Genomic DNA, 15,561 nt, shown 5'->3' with positions numbered 1-15,561 from the left:
CATCCCCAGCTTGGAAATATGCTATCCAAGCTGAGTTTAATGCATTAATCTACAATAAAACTTAGTGCAATGGAGTTGTAGAAAACATGAGAACGTAATGGCTCTATCATCCACTGAGGCAAAATATAGAGCTTTGGCTCAGTCAGCAACAAATTAACTTGGTTCAAGAGTTTGTTTCAAGAATTAAAAGTTGAATACAGATTTATGAGCATCTTTTGAAGGAGAAAAGTCTACAAGATGAGGAAGATGATGAACCTTATTGGGATATTAGATCTGCAAGTGATTTATAGCACTTTTTGTTGATTGTAAAGCCTTTTGAGGAATTGAAAGGATAACAGAAAACCAAAGCCTTAAACTACAACAGAACAAACTCACATCATGGGCCCTCTGTTCCTCTTCTGCCATTGCCACACCACGCCCACACTTTTCGCCAGCCCTTTCCCTTTCACTGCCCCTGCTCTTCAAAGTGAAGCGCAAAATGTTGACATTTTCACAAAAAACATTGGTGGCAACTGGCAGGACAGTTTGTGTTTTTAAGAAGTAAACTTATTGTTATACCATCCTCTCAGTATTTGAAAGGGCAAAGTATTATTGAAGGTAAAGAAGAAGTTACAGCAGTAGTAGAGATGAGTAATAGAGAATTTGAAGCAGGAGTAAAATGAGCAGTAGATATTGAAAAGATTGTAGCCGCGAGAACAGAAGTACTGAAGAGGTGAAGTACAAAGTTTATAATTACATGTTTTGTTCCCTTCAAACAGAGTAATCTTCATTGGATTCGGTGGAGCAATTGAAAAAACATCAAGAAATATAATCAATCACAAGTACATTTATGTTGGAGCCTCTTCAAACAAATCAATGTATAGAATAATAAATTCAATTACTTGATTAGAAATGATGAGGATGGTTCTAAGTTTTAGTGTTCTTTTCTTCATTCTGTTGGATCAGAATTGGAATAAAGCTTTTCATTTTATGTACGGAGGTAATCTTCGAAAATTTGACAATAATAGATATATGTAGAAGTCTCTCATCACTTCTACATTATCTATTTGAAATACATAAACCTACAGACATTTGAAATATGTTCCATTCAAGTTGTTCTGCAATACTAGATTGATATGTTTTCCACATTATGAGTTCAAGAGGGCTGTTTCCAAAGGTCACAAATCAAAATCATATAAATTAGTCCAGGCTAAGCAGCTTGTATCTACAATGCAAACCCATAACTATATCATGTAAAGGAATTTCCATACAAAAAACAGGGTCAGTTAAGAAGAACAACCTGATTCAGTTATTGCAGATTTGCAGCGTATGTGTCCCACTGGTTGCAAGTGCCGTATTTTTCCGTTCCAAGAAACCTTCCACAATCTAGGAAACCAACTTCTATGATAGACAGAATGTCCAAGTGCACCAAAACCACCATAACCCCTGCAAACTTCATTTTAATGATAGAGTCATCGTATTATCAGGCTTAAAACACGTTAGTGAACACAACAACGTGGTGAATATGTGCACACAACTCTCACCTCTTCTCCTGTTTTATCCAATCAAGACAAGAACATCAATTTTTTTCATGATTAAAGATTGTGATTGAGAGTCGACCATCTCGATCCAACACTGCTTTGCAAACTCAATAGTTGGAACCAGATGATTGATTCTTGGTGAAGGGATAAACACTAGCTCAGCTTTCTTATTTTTGCTTAGTTTTTCTGTGGATAACTCATTCTTGGTTTATTTTCTCTTGCTTTAAAGCTTTTGATTGTATCATAGAGTTTTGTAAGAATAGTTGGTTGAAAAAACTTAGAATACGAGTATATCACGCCATCTGTATAAAAAATTATGGCATAAAATATTTACTTCTTGGGGGATCATGCGGTTATAGTGAGTTGTTGTATAAAAAATTCGATGTATATACTCTAGTTGAGCGAGATAGGAGAAATAAAGTTTAAATCACATAATTTGTGTGGATCCAGTAACGTGAGAGTTTATTTAGCTGGCTAATCTCACGAAATCTGTCAACATTGAGGCGGTTCTACCCTTCAATTCATCAAGAACAAAATAGTTTATGTTATCAAGAACAAAAAAGTCTATGTTACCACGGTATACCACATTAATGTTCACAAATCAATATATGCATACTACATAGATATTCAGTTTAATCAACAATCACATGATATCTTGTGATATTCTATATTTTTCCCGAAATATACCAACTTAAATTTATCACTTATAAGTTGTCCATAGTACAGAGCATCAAAGATCATACAACAAACCAAATGATTCTAAGGATATCAAATGCACCTGAGCACGCAATTTATTTGCACGCTTTTAATAAAATGTCATCGCAGATCTTTCTCATGCGATATCAAATGAAGCAACTAAGCAATATGATCAACATTAAAAGGAAAAAGGGTCATGTTTGCAATTTCAACAACAAGAAATGTCAATAAACAAATATGTAATGAGATGATGCATACAATGAGATGGAACAACAAGCATTACAGAGATTTGGAAGGTAACTTGCATTTCTGACTAGAGTATAATGTCAAAATTCTCTAGTCTTCCCATATAATTAATTCATTAAAGGGAATCAAACAAAAGCAGTTATGAGTCACCATGTCAAGGTGAAGCTCCACTTATTGACTAACCAGTCAGTGATCTAATTCACCCCTAAATGCTTTGGCAATATTTGGAAACTTAAAGAACTATCCTATCCTCAGATTCTACAAATCTGTCTAGCCTCTGTTTGAGCTGTTAAACGATACATACTTGTTTGTTGTGTATATGGTTGAGAAAACCTTTCGATTAGTAGACCATTGTAACAAATGACCTGGAACCAAACATATGGCATGAGATGCACCAACGCAACAAATAACACCTGTGGGGTCCCAATTACTTCAATAGGACACAGTTGTACCTTGGAAACCAGGAACTCCCAATTGAGAATCTTTGGCATTTCCCCACATGTACAACTTCCCTTTATCCGAAATATAGCAATTATCAAACATTATGGTAAAAACAATTTATAATCATGAGCTTTATTATTTGATTTGCAATAAAATATGTTCTATAATGATATCCAAATATTTGATTATTAAAATTAAGTATTCAACTTAGTTGAATACTAAAAGATATCTCAAACTCATTTCTGTGTTATTATGAGATCAGATAATATAGATACTTTGGAAGATTGTAGGATTGAAGGGTGATGGAAATATCAAAGACCATTTAACTCTTCTTACGTGTTATAGCTTGACGATGAGCCCACACAAGCGATGTAGACTACACGCTCATCAGCTAAAGCCTCGATCACCATAGGTACTTTTGATTTCGCTTGAAGAATGACCCAACTGACCATGTCCACCATATCCCCAAGAAAGAACTTTGCCTTCATCTGAAATTATACATAAAAAATGAAAACCAATATTAGTATACAGCCTAGAATGGGAACAGGGGGTGACAAGTGAGGATTGGATTTAAACGTTGCTGTGGCAATCGTGAATTTGAGCAATTATTTTACCAGTTAATGCAAGGGAGTGACAGCCACCACTTGCTATCTGAATGAGACGAACATCTTCAAGGCTAGGAATTGGCTTGGGTCTCCAACCACCAACCCTATCACCTCTTCCAAGCTCAAGTTAGAACTTGCTGAGCGAAAACATGACAATGTGTTAATATGATGTCATTGTCATGTTAGAGAAGCAAAGATAAATGAAATTTCATCAAAGTTGAAAACTTAAGAGGGTGATATCCAAAATTGTGCAACTTTTCCGAACAAATAAATGACAAGTAACTAAACTGCAATTGGGTAGAGATAAGGAGAGAAAATAAGACAAAAGAGTTGATTTCTTACCTCCCCAATTCCAAAGTTGCCCTTCCTCTGTCAGCACTGTTGTAAACAAGCACCACAAGAAACAGCAGCCATAGGTATAGGTAATGCTTTGACCTTAGAATGGATGCTAAGTCCACTTGCCGCATTTGGGCCTCAACTAGGACCAAGGCCCAATCTTCCATCTCCTTCATCTCGACCTCAAGTGCAAAGTTCCCCCATATTCAATAATAGATGGATTAAGATATTTGACATCCCTCTTTCTTTATTCTTCGTAATTAATATGAAGGCAATATGAATATCTCTCACAAAGACAACTAGAAACCCATAAGCTAGAATGCAAACCTACAGACATTTGAAATAGTTCCATTCAATTTGTTCTGCAGTACTAGTTGATATGTTTTCCACATTATGAGGTCAAGAGGGCAATTTCCAAAGGTCGCAAATCAAAACTCATATAAATTTAGTCCAGGTTAAGCAGCCTATATCTAAAAAGCAAACCCACTACTATATACATGTAAAGGAATTTCCATACAAAAAACAGGGTCAGTTAGAGAGAACAACTGATTCAGTTATTGCAGCAGTATGTGTCCCACTGGTGCAATGTGCGTATTTCCCACTCCAAGAACCTTCCACCAATCTAGGAAACAACTCCTATGATAGACGAATGTCTAAGTGCACCAAAACCACCATAAACCCTGCAAACTTTTAATGATAGAGCCATTTATTATCAGGCTAAAAACACGTAAGTGAACACAACAATGTGATGAATATGTGCACACAACTCTCTCTCCTGATATTTATCCAACATGCACAAGAACATCTAATTATCAAGCCAACCAGTTAAACTGACATAGTTATATTCTAAATCTTGAATAACAATACTTAGTGCTTCAAAATCTCCATTTGACTAAATAAGAAAGGAAAAATGCTCTGTTGATCAAATGTGATTCCATATATGATAAAAGCTCTTTTGCTTTTGTTTTTAGTCCTTTGTTGCAATTCAAGGAGAGTGCTTACATCATGTCAACTAACTTCACCAATGAGTCCTTTAAAATATTAAATACCATACCCAAGAAAATTTGGTTAGAGTATTACATTACCCCGCAAGATTCATGACTCCAAATAAACAAACATCTCGTTGAAATCATAAATAAAAATGATTATTTTGCACGCCTTTTTCTAATTTACTTCTTAAAAAAAAAAAAATAAAAAAAACAACCACTTTTTATCCTTTGATACTCAACCATACTACACTTATATAACCAATAAGCTTGCTAAATGACGCCTAAGCAAAAGATGTTTAAACCTTCACACCAAACAAAACACTCAATCAATGAACAAATAATGAATGTAAAGTTGTTAATTACTCACTGACCAAGCGAAAATCTTCCAAGTGAAGTCAAAGCAACAGAGTGAAATCCACCAAGAGCAACACACTGAACAGGATCATCACCCAAATAAGGGTTCAAACTAAGCACAAACACAGCATTTTCACGCCCAAAACCAAGCACTTTCCATTGGAGAGTGACGGGGTCGTTTGGTTTTCATGTGTGGCATGTAGAGAAGTGGGATTTTGGTGGATGAAGAGGAAGTGGAGAGATGGCGATTGAGAGTTGTGAGGCGTTGGCGAAGAAGCATTGAAGTTGAAGAAGGGGTAGTTTGTGAGTTGTTTAATTCCAAAAATATAAAAGATGGAATATTCTAATCTTAAATTATCTTCTGCATGGTTTAAATTTTATCCCTATTTTGGATCCTATTCTCCAAATAATGTTTGGTACAATATTCTAAAAATATTACCCTATTTTTTAATTACATTTTAACCCCATAAGGTATTAATTTCACTAAATACCCCCTAAAAAAAAGTTTAAAAATTAACAAAACACCCCCATCAACCCAACTTGTCAGATTCCGGCAACCACCACGGTGATAGCCGGAATCGTACAACGGCCTAACTTCCGACCAGAAATGGCCGGAAGTACAGCTGTGGCCTTTTCGGCTAGATCCACCACGGATCTGGCGGAAAAGGCTAGATCTGGCCGTTAGCGACGGCCAAAGAAATAGCCGTCGTGACCAAAAACGAAGGCCACATCTTTGCCGGCTGACGGGCAAGATGGCCTCGTTTGGCCTTTCGGCGTCGACGGCCATAATAGACCGTAGATCTGGCTGGAAAAGGCCATAACGACGTGTTACGGCACAGATCCGAATAGTCTGTGCCGTAACGAAATTTTCCGGCCAGAATCCAGCGGTGGTGGCCGGAATCTGACATGCAGGGGGTGGGGTGTTTTTGTCATTTTATATGTTAGGGTCTTAGTTAAATTAGTAAACCTAAGGGCTTTTTTATAAATTTTTAAAATTTACCTCGTAATACTCCCATATCCAATAACCCAATACTATCCCTAAAATCCTATCCAAAATACTAAACCAAACGCACCCTATTATCGAAAAGCTTTTTCATATTGAAAAGATCAACTCAAATATTATAAAATAACCTACACATAATTTTGTTATTTTAATGGTATTAATAAATAACAAAATCTCAATATTCATGATTCTATATATAATATAAGGTTTTCAATTTCTTTGTTTATTTTACCTCAAAAATTCTTAAACGTGGAAAAAATATAGACTTCATTTACTGTTATGCTTGGGAAATCGAGGACTGACGTGAGAAATCACATGAGGGAGAGTATGACATGCTCCTGTCAGAATAGTAGGCGCGCGCGAGACCTACCAGATGTTGTGGAGAACTCATGTGTCCATTCCCTGCTCCAAATCGCGCAAAATCAGTTTGGAAGGCGGGCAATGTGACATAAAGAATGATTTATCCTGACATTCACACCAACCCATAGATTTCGTGATGATTACTTATGCTCATCCCACTATAAAAAGTAGAAGACCTTTTCATTGAGGGGATTCGCCCATTTTTTACTCTGAAATAGCAATCTCTCTCATGTATATTTACTCTTGCAAATCATTTGTAAGTCAGCCCGTTGTTGCGACCTGACCCTTAACATAAATATAAACATCAGTGGACATAGGACTTGTTGCCTTAGCATCCGAACCACTTTAAAAGCTATTTTCATAGTCTTTACTGCATTTTCTAATTTCACCCACGTGTGTCTACTGAGCCAATCAGCGTCTCACACGTGCTTCTTAATTGGTGTCAAAATCACGCATCAACATTTACAAATACCAATTATCGATAGACTAAATTTATCTTGCAGTATTAACAAACGGACTTCAACCGTTGTCCCTAATGCCAAAAAACGTGATCCAAATTTGATATTTTCAGGAAATTCTCATGAGAAAACTTGTATGCTTTTACTATTAAAGGACCTAGGGAGTTAGAGAGTTTGGGGGATCAAATTCTTTTTGTGAGTAGAAATTGTTCAAGATGTTCTAATTGCGTATATTTCACTAATGAATATCATAATCTAGACTTTAATGAGTGGGATAATTATAGAACTATTCGTAAAGAAAGTTAAAGTTCTGAGATTGATGATCAAATCATTTTTAGATTGGATGATAAAGAATTAAAGATTAGCAGAGTGTTTTGTTTCATCCCAAAAAAACCCATTTGGTCAGGTGTTTGGATGACTACACCTTCGATATACCCAAGAAGCACGATGAAGTTATATGTGAGTGATGAAGTGTAATTTTTCAAATCACTAATGCTAAAAGTATGAAGAATTCTAAAAAGATGTTTATACGAAGTAATGTGATAATGAATGAATAAAAAGATGTCTGTATAAAACGATATGAATAAAATAGTGAATATGATAAGTTTGACTTTTTATATCCACTCGTCTATTTATTTTCTGTCACATCACTTTATACGTCTAACCTCACTTAGATTTGGCAAAAGAGGTTCAGATCCACCGGTTTGGCCCATACCTAGGTAAATAATAGGGTATAAGTCCATGACATTAGACCCATACCCGGTCCGACCGTTTTGAAAGCGGGTGAGACGGGTACACCCGCCGGTCTCGGTTTGTCTTTTGAATTGAAATCCCTCACTCATCTCCTCTCTCACGCTCACTCTCGTCTCTCAAACTCACTCGTGCAAATCCACCGTAACCGTCGTCGCTACCCACGCAACTCCACCGTCGTCGCTTCTCCAGTCTGCACTCTCCAGAGCCAGGTCTACAGTCTCCACCGTCACCGAATCTCTAATCTCAGAGCCACAAACGCAACTCCACGTCTTGCTCATCCAAGGTATGTGTATCTTTTGAACCCTTTAATCACATCCTCTATTTCATAACTCACATTCACTCTCGTCTCTTTAACACTCATCTCATAGTCACTCACTCACTCACTCACTCTCGGTTAAAGCTCCTCCAGTCTCCACCGACTGCTGCTTCTCCAGTCTCCACCGGCCGCCGCTTGCTCAGGTAACATGAAGCCTCAATCTTTACCTTAAACTGCAGATAGCTACAATGAATTATATAATAATATATACATGAACTTGAAAATTTCATTGGAATGGGAGAAAAAACAAATTAGCTTCTGTTTGTCTTAATTTGTTGCTCTTATCTCTTGAATGTACCGACTTCTTGTAATTATGGGGCCCGTCTCCGTATGAGATTATGATTCAAGAAAGGTAATGATTGACATTTTCTTCAACCTTACAGGGAGACTGGATCTGTGTGTTGGTTATTACAATATTGTTTTTATTCTAATTAAGGATTAAGACCCCAAATTCCAATCACGTCCTGCCGGCTCCACCTGATTACTTAATCTAAATCTCACTTTCATTGCTTCTTTGTTAATTTATTTTTCAAGAGGATCTCTTTGGCTTTGATTTCCTCTCCGTTGGTTTTTGGTTGGTTCTGCGCTCTGTTGTGTTGTGCTTGTTCTTTGGGTGTGTCTTTGTTTGTGATTGCCTTGGGATGTTGTGGGTTCCTTTCGTGGCAGTTGGAGGCAGTTTTTGGAGTGTTGTGGTCATTTTGAGTTCGGATTTTTTTAGCTGCTGTCCTTGCCCCATGTTGTTTGTTAGTATAGTCGGTTTTTTGGGTGATCATGCCTGCTGCAGGTTCTTCTTCTAGGCTGTTGGGTTTTTGGCAGTTTTTCCCTGGCTGTTTGTTCTGTTTTTTGCTTGCGTAAGACCTTGGCGGATGGTTTCTTTACTGGCTGTTCTGGTGTCTTGTTTGCTACGGACTATGAGCTGGTGTGAAGACTGTTTCTGGCCTCCTCGTGGTGTTTTTGAGGTGCTGCGTCTGGATTTTTTCAGCTGCTGCTCTTGGGTTGTGTTGCTAGTTTTGCTTGGCCTGTCCAAAGGCTGTTGTTGGTTTACTAAAACCATTGTATTATTTAATGTAATGTATTTATAATACCAAACTTGTATAAAATGAGCTAATGCAGCTAATAATATACTCTTTAATCTTATCAACTTTTCATTCAATAATAAATATATTTAAATACATGTTTGAGGTATTGTGCTTTTCATTGAAGCTATGTTATCAGATGAAATTGATTTTGATGAGGTGACTTTTTTTATCGGTCTTAACTGCAGTTTCACAGTTGCAGCGATTGGACTTAGCTTAACAACTGCATGCCTATATAATTAAGAATTTGGCAACATTGCCAGTTATTGTATTGAATGCAATTATTGTCATGTATTCAAGATGCAGCTTTGTCCTTACATCATTTAAAGTTTTTGATAATATGTTGGAGCGGGATGTTGTTGCTTGGAATACAATGATTTCTGCTTTTGTTCAGAATGGGTTGGATGATGAAGGATTAATGCTTTTGTATGAGATGCAGAAACAACAATTTATGATTGATTCCGTTACTGTTACTGCTTTGCTTCAGCAACTTCAAATCTGAGAAATTGTGATATTGGAAAGCAGACCCATGCTTATCTCTTAAGGCATGGCATTCAGTTCGAGGGAATGGAAAGTTATCTTATAGACATGTATGGAAAATCTGGTTTGATTAGAGCTTCTCAACAAAATTTTGAGAGAAACCATACTGGAGACAGAGATCAAGCCACTTGGAATGCTATGATTGCTGGGTATACCCAAAATGGATTGGTTGAGGAAGCTTTCATTACTTTTAGGCAAATGTTTGAGCAGAACGTAACTCCCAATGTTGTGAATATAGCATCTGTGCTCCCAGCTTGTAATCCAATGGGAAATATAGAGTTGGCCATTTGGGCAAGCAACTTCATGGATTTTCTATCCCCCATTTGTTGGACAAAAATGTCTTTGTAGGCTCTGCTTTTGTTGATAAGTATTCTAAGTCGGGTTCAATTTCTTATGCTGAAAATGTGTCTGCCCAAACCTCTGAAAAAATGCAATTGTAGAGCTCTTTCTTTGTTTCGCAGAATGCAAGAATGTGACATTGAACCTGATGCCGTTACCTTTGTTGCAGTGTTGTCTGCTTGTAGTTATGCTGGCTTGGTTGATGAAGGTCTTCAAACATTTGAGTTGATGGAGAGTAAATACAAGATTCAGCCCTCAACTGAGCACTATTGTTGTGTTGTGGATATGTTAGGTAGGGTTGGGAGGGTGGTTGAAGCCTATGAGTTTGTCTAAAAATTAGGTGAAGAGGGGAATGTGTTGGAAATTTTGGGGTTCGCTTCTTGGTGCTTGCAGACTTCATGGAAAATCTGATTGGGAGAAGTTGTTGCCAAGAAGTTGCTTGAATTAAATACAAGAAAAAAATGACGAGCTATCATGTTTTGCTCTCAAATATCCATGCAGAAGAAGGAAACTGGGAAAATGTTGACAAAGTAAGAAAGAGATGAGAGAAAGAGGGTTGAGAAAAGAAGTTGGATGTTCTTGGATTGATATTGGACGTTATGTGAACCGTTTCGCGTCTAAGGATCAAGAGCATCCGCAAAGTGATGAGATATATGAGACGTTGGAAGGATTAGCCATGGAAATGAAAAATGCTGGTTATAGGGCCAACCAAAGCTCTAATCTAGATGTCATCTCGCAGTTTAAGGAATGAACTGGAATATTCATTATAGACTTTGAAAATGGGAGAATGAAAAACATGTTTAGTGAAGACACCTAGCTGCAAAAATGTTGGTTGTTGAAAGGCCAGTAGTTGGTCTTTTAATTATTGTGTATACAACATGATGGTAAGTCTAAATCTTGGTCTTCTGTCAAGACTGATAATTTCGATCAATGCTCAACTTGCTCAGTTAAGCAGCTCAGTGTTTAGCATGACGCAATTATCTGGATGTTTGCATGGTCTTTAATATAAGATTACCGAATCTTATATTATCATATTTGGTTGTCAAGTAATATAAGATAATTAAGTAATATAAGATGGACATTAACTCAGTAATCCCATATAACTCCTAACTAAACACACCCTGAGGGTTATCATTTTCCTTAATCCCTTGTTAAAGGAGGATTTCACTTCAATCGAGAAGGGTAACATTTGCGAATAACTCATAGAATATCTTATTAATATCTCATATCATTCCTATTATACTAGATGCCAAATTCAGGTACTAAAGTCATAAACCATGATTTTTTTCAAAGCCTCTTACAATTACAATAATAAATTCATTCATAAGCTTAACTTATATATTTATTTATTTATATTTATAGTTGCAATGTCTTTGAACCCTTGCCCCATCTCGCCCCTATTATATTAGATGACAAATTCGAGTACTAACTAAAGTCATAAGCCCTATCCCTCCCCGTCACAGTGGAGACTCAAGCCTGGGACATTGCTAAAACTGAATGAGCTCCCTTCTACTAGGAAAAGCCTTTAGTGGTACTTTTATATTTAATTAGAAAACTTAGTGCAATGGAGTTGTAGAAAACATGAAAGTAATGGCTCTATCATCCACTGAGGCAAAATATAGAGCTTTGGCTCAGTCAGCAACAAAAACTTGGTTCAAGAGTTTGTTTCAAGAATAAAAGTTGAATTAAGATTTATGAGCATTTTGAAGGAAAAGTCTACAAGATGAGGAAGATTGATGAACCTTATTGGGATATTAGATTCTGCAAGTGATTTATGAGCACTTTTGTTGATTGTAAAGCCTTTTGAGGAATTTGAAAGGATAACAGAAAACCAAAGCCTTAAATACCAACAGAACAAACTCATCCCTATGGCCTCCTCTGTTCTCTCTTGCCATTGCCACCACCACCGCCACCACTTTTCTGCAGCCTTTCCCTTTCACTGCCCCTGCCTCTTCAAAGTGAAGCGCAAAATGTTGACATTTCACAAAACCATTGGTGGCAACTGGCAGGACAGTTTTGAGTTTTTAAGAAGTAAACTTATGTTATACCATCCTCTCAGTATTTGAAAGGGCAAAATTATTGAAGGTAAAGAAGAAGTTACAGCAGTAGTAGAAGATGAGTAATAGAGAATTTGAAGCAGGAGTAAAATGAAGCAGTAGATATTGAAAAGATTGTAAGCCCAGAACAGAAGTACTGAAGGGTGAAGTACAAAGTTTATAATTACATGTTTTTGCTCCCTTCAAACAGAGTAATCTTCATTGGATTCGGTGGAGCCAATTGAAAAACCATCATAAGAAATATAATCAATCACAAGTACATTTATGTTTGGAGCCTCTTCAAACAAATTCAATGTATGATAATAAATTCAATTACTTGATTAGAAATGATGAGGATGTTTCTAAGTTTTAGTGTTCTTTTCTTCATTCTGTTGGATCAGAATTGGAATAAGCTTTTCATTTTTTTATGTACGGAGTAATCTTCGAAATTTGACAATAAATAGATTATGTAGAAGTCTCTTCATCACTCTACATATATCTATTGAATACATAAACCTACAGACATTTGAAATATGTTCCATTCAAGTTGTTCTGCAATACTAGATTGATATGTTTTCCACATTATGAGTTCAGAGGGCTGTTTCCAAAGGTCACAAATCAAAACTCATATAAATTTAGTCCAGGCTAAGCAGCTTGTATCTACAATGCAAACCAATACTATATACATGTAAAGGAATTTCCTAAAAAAAACAGGGTCAGTTAAGAAGAACAACCTGATTCAGTTATTGCGATTTGCAGCCGTAGTGTCCCACTGGTTGCAAGTGCCGTATTTTCCCGTTCCAGAACCTTCCACCAATCTAGGAAACAACCTTTATGTAGACAGAATGTCCAAGTGCACCAAAACCACCATAACCCCTGCAAACTTCATTTTTAATGATAGAGTCATCGTTATCAGGCTAAAAACACGTTAGTGAACACAACAACGTGGGAATATGTGCACACAACTCTCAACTCTCTCTGATATTTATCAATCAAGCACAAGAACATCAATTGTTTTCATGATTACAAGAATTGTGATTGAGAGTCGACCATCTCGATCCAACAATGCTTTGCAAACTCATAGTTGGAACCAGATGATTGATTCTTGGTGAAGGGATAACACTAGCTCAGCTTTCTTAATTTTTGCTTCTAGTTTTTCTGGTGATAACTCATCTTGGTTTATTTTCTCTTGCTTTAAAGTTCTTGATTGTATCATAGAGTTTGTAAGAATAGTGGTTGAAAAAACTTAGAATACGAGTCATATCACGCCATCTGTATAAAAAATTATGGCATAAAATTACTTCTTGGGTGATCATGCGGTATATGTGAGTTGTTGTATAAAAAATTCTCGATGTTTATAACTCTAGTTGAGCGAGATACGGAGAAATAAAGTTTAAATCACAAATTTTTGTGTGGATCCAGTAACGTGAGAGTTTATTTAGCTGGCTAACTTCTACGAAATCTGTCAACATTGAGGCGAGTTCTACCCTTCAACTCATCAAGAACAAAATATCTTATGTATCAAGAACAAAAAAGCTATGTACCACGGTATACCACATTAATGATATCACAAATCAATATATGCATACTACATAGATATTCAGTTTAATCAACAATCACATGATATCTTGTGATATTCTATATTTTTCCCGAAAATATACCCAACTTAAATTTATCACTTATAATGTTGTCCATAGTACCAGAGCATCAAAGATCATACAACAAACCAAAGATATTTCATACAGGATATCAAAGCACCTGAGCACGCAATTTATTTGCACGCTTTCTTAATAAAATGTCATCGCAGATCTTTCTCATGCCGATATCAAATAGAAGCAACTAGCATATGATCAACATAAAAGGAAAAAGTGGTCATGTTTGCAATTTCACACAAGAAATGTAATAAACAAATAGTAATGAGATGATGCATACATGGATGGAACAACAAGCATTACATGAGATGGAAGGAACTTGCATTTCTGACTAGAGCTATAATGTCAAATTCTCTAGTCTTCCCATATAATTTAATTCATTAAAGGAATCAAACAAAAGCAGTTAGAGTAGCCATTGTCAAGGTGAAGCTCCACTTATTGACTAACCAGTCAGTGATCTAAATTCACCTCCTAAATGCTTGGCAATATTTTGGAAACTTAAAGAACTTATCCTATCCCAGATTCTACAAATCTGTTCTAGCCTCTGTTTGAGCTGTTAAACGATACATAACTTGTTTGTTGTGTCTATATGAGTTGAGAAACCTTTCGATTAGTAGACCATTGTAACAAATGACCTGGAAACCAAACATATGGCATGAGATGCACCAACTGCAACAAATACACACCTTGTGGGGTCCCAATTGACTTCAATAGGACACAGTTGTACCTCTGGAACCCAGAACTCCCATTGAGAATCTTTGGCATTTCCCCACATGTACAACTCCCTTTATCAGATATATAGCAAATTATCAAACATTATGGTAAAAACAAATTTATAATCATGAGCTTTATTTATTTGATTGCATTAAAATTATTGTTCTATAATGATATCCAAATATTTGATTTTATTAAATTTAAGTATTCAACTTAGTTGAATACTAAAAGTATCCTCAAACTCATTTGTGTATATGACAGATAACTATAAATTGGAAGATGTTGTGAGTATTAATGCTGATACTATATGGTAAGACAGATATGACACATGATGCTACTCGATGTCTCATACTTATGACTTAGATCTGAACTTAGCTTCTAAGCATGACGACTCCAAGTACTAGATACACGTCATCAGCTAAAGCCTCGATCACCATGGTCTTCTGATTTTCGCTTGAGAATGACCCAACTGACCATGTCCCACATATCCCCAAGAAAGAACTTTGCCTTCATCTGAAATTATACATAAAAATGAAACCAATATAGTATACAGCCTAGAATGGAACAGGAGGGTGACAAGTGAGGATTGGATTTATACGTTGCTGGCAATCGTGAATTAGCAATTATTTTACCAGTTAATGCAAGGGAGTGACAGCCACCACTTGCTATCTGAATGAGACGAACATCTTCAAGGCTAGGAATTGGTTGGGTCCAACCACCAACCCTATCACTTCCAAGCTCATAGTTAGAACTTGCTGGCGAAACACATGACAATGTGTAATATGATGTCATTGTCATGTTAGAGAAGCAAAGAAATGAAATTTCATCAAAGTTGAAAACTTAAGAGGGTGATATCAAAATGTGCACTTTCCGAACAAATAAATGACAGTAACAAACTGCAATTGGGTAGAGATAAGGAGAGAAAATAAGACAAAAGAGTTGATATCTTTACCCCCAATCCAAAGTTGCCCTTCCTCTGTCAGCAGTTGTAACAAGCCACCACAAGAAACAGCAGCCATAGGTATAGGTAAGCTTTGACCTTAGAAGGATCTAAGTCCATTCGCATTTGGGCCTCAACAGACCAAGGCCCAATTCCATTCTTCATCTCGACTCCAAGTGCAAAGTTC

The 15,561-nt window shown here is 36.5% G+C and overlaps 2 pseudogenes; one reads left to right on the top strand and one right to left on the bottom strand.

Moving 5' to 3' along the window:
• Nucleotides 1-1,288: 1,288 nt before the first annotated feature.
• On the bottom strand, nucleotides 1,289-9,131 carry LOC116116624 (annotated as a pseudogene).
• A 151-nt stretch (nucleotides 9,132-9,282) lies between these two features.
• Nucleotides 9,283-10,783, top strand: LOC116116623 (annotated as a pseudogene).
• The last annotated feature ends 4,778 nt before the right edge of the window (nucleotides 10,784-15,561 follow it).

Source organism: Pistacia vera, unplaced genomic scaffold (genome assembly GCF_008641045.1).
Source record: "Pistacia vera cultivar Batoury unplaced genomic scaffold, PisVer_v2 Contig78, whole genome shotgun sequence".
In the NCBI taxonomy this organism is placed as follows: Eukaryota; Viridiplantae; Streptophyta; class Magnoliopsida; order Sapindales; family Anacardiaceae; genus Pistacia; species Pistacia vera.
The sequence above is the reverse complement of the archived record's forward strand: the minus strand, read 5'-3'. Positions and strand labels throughout refer to the sequence as shown.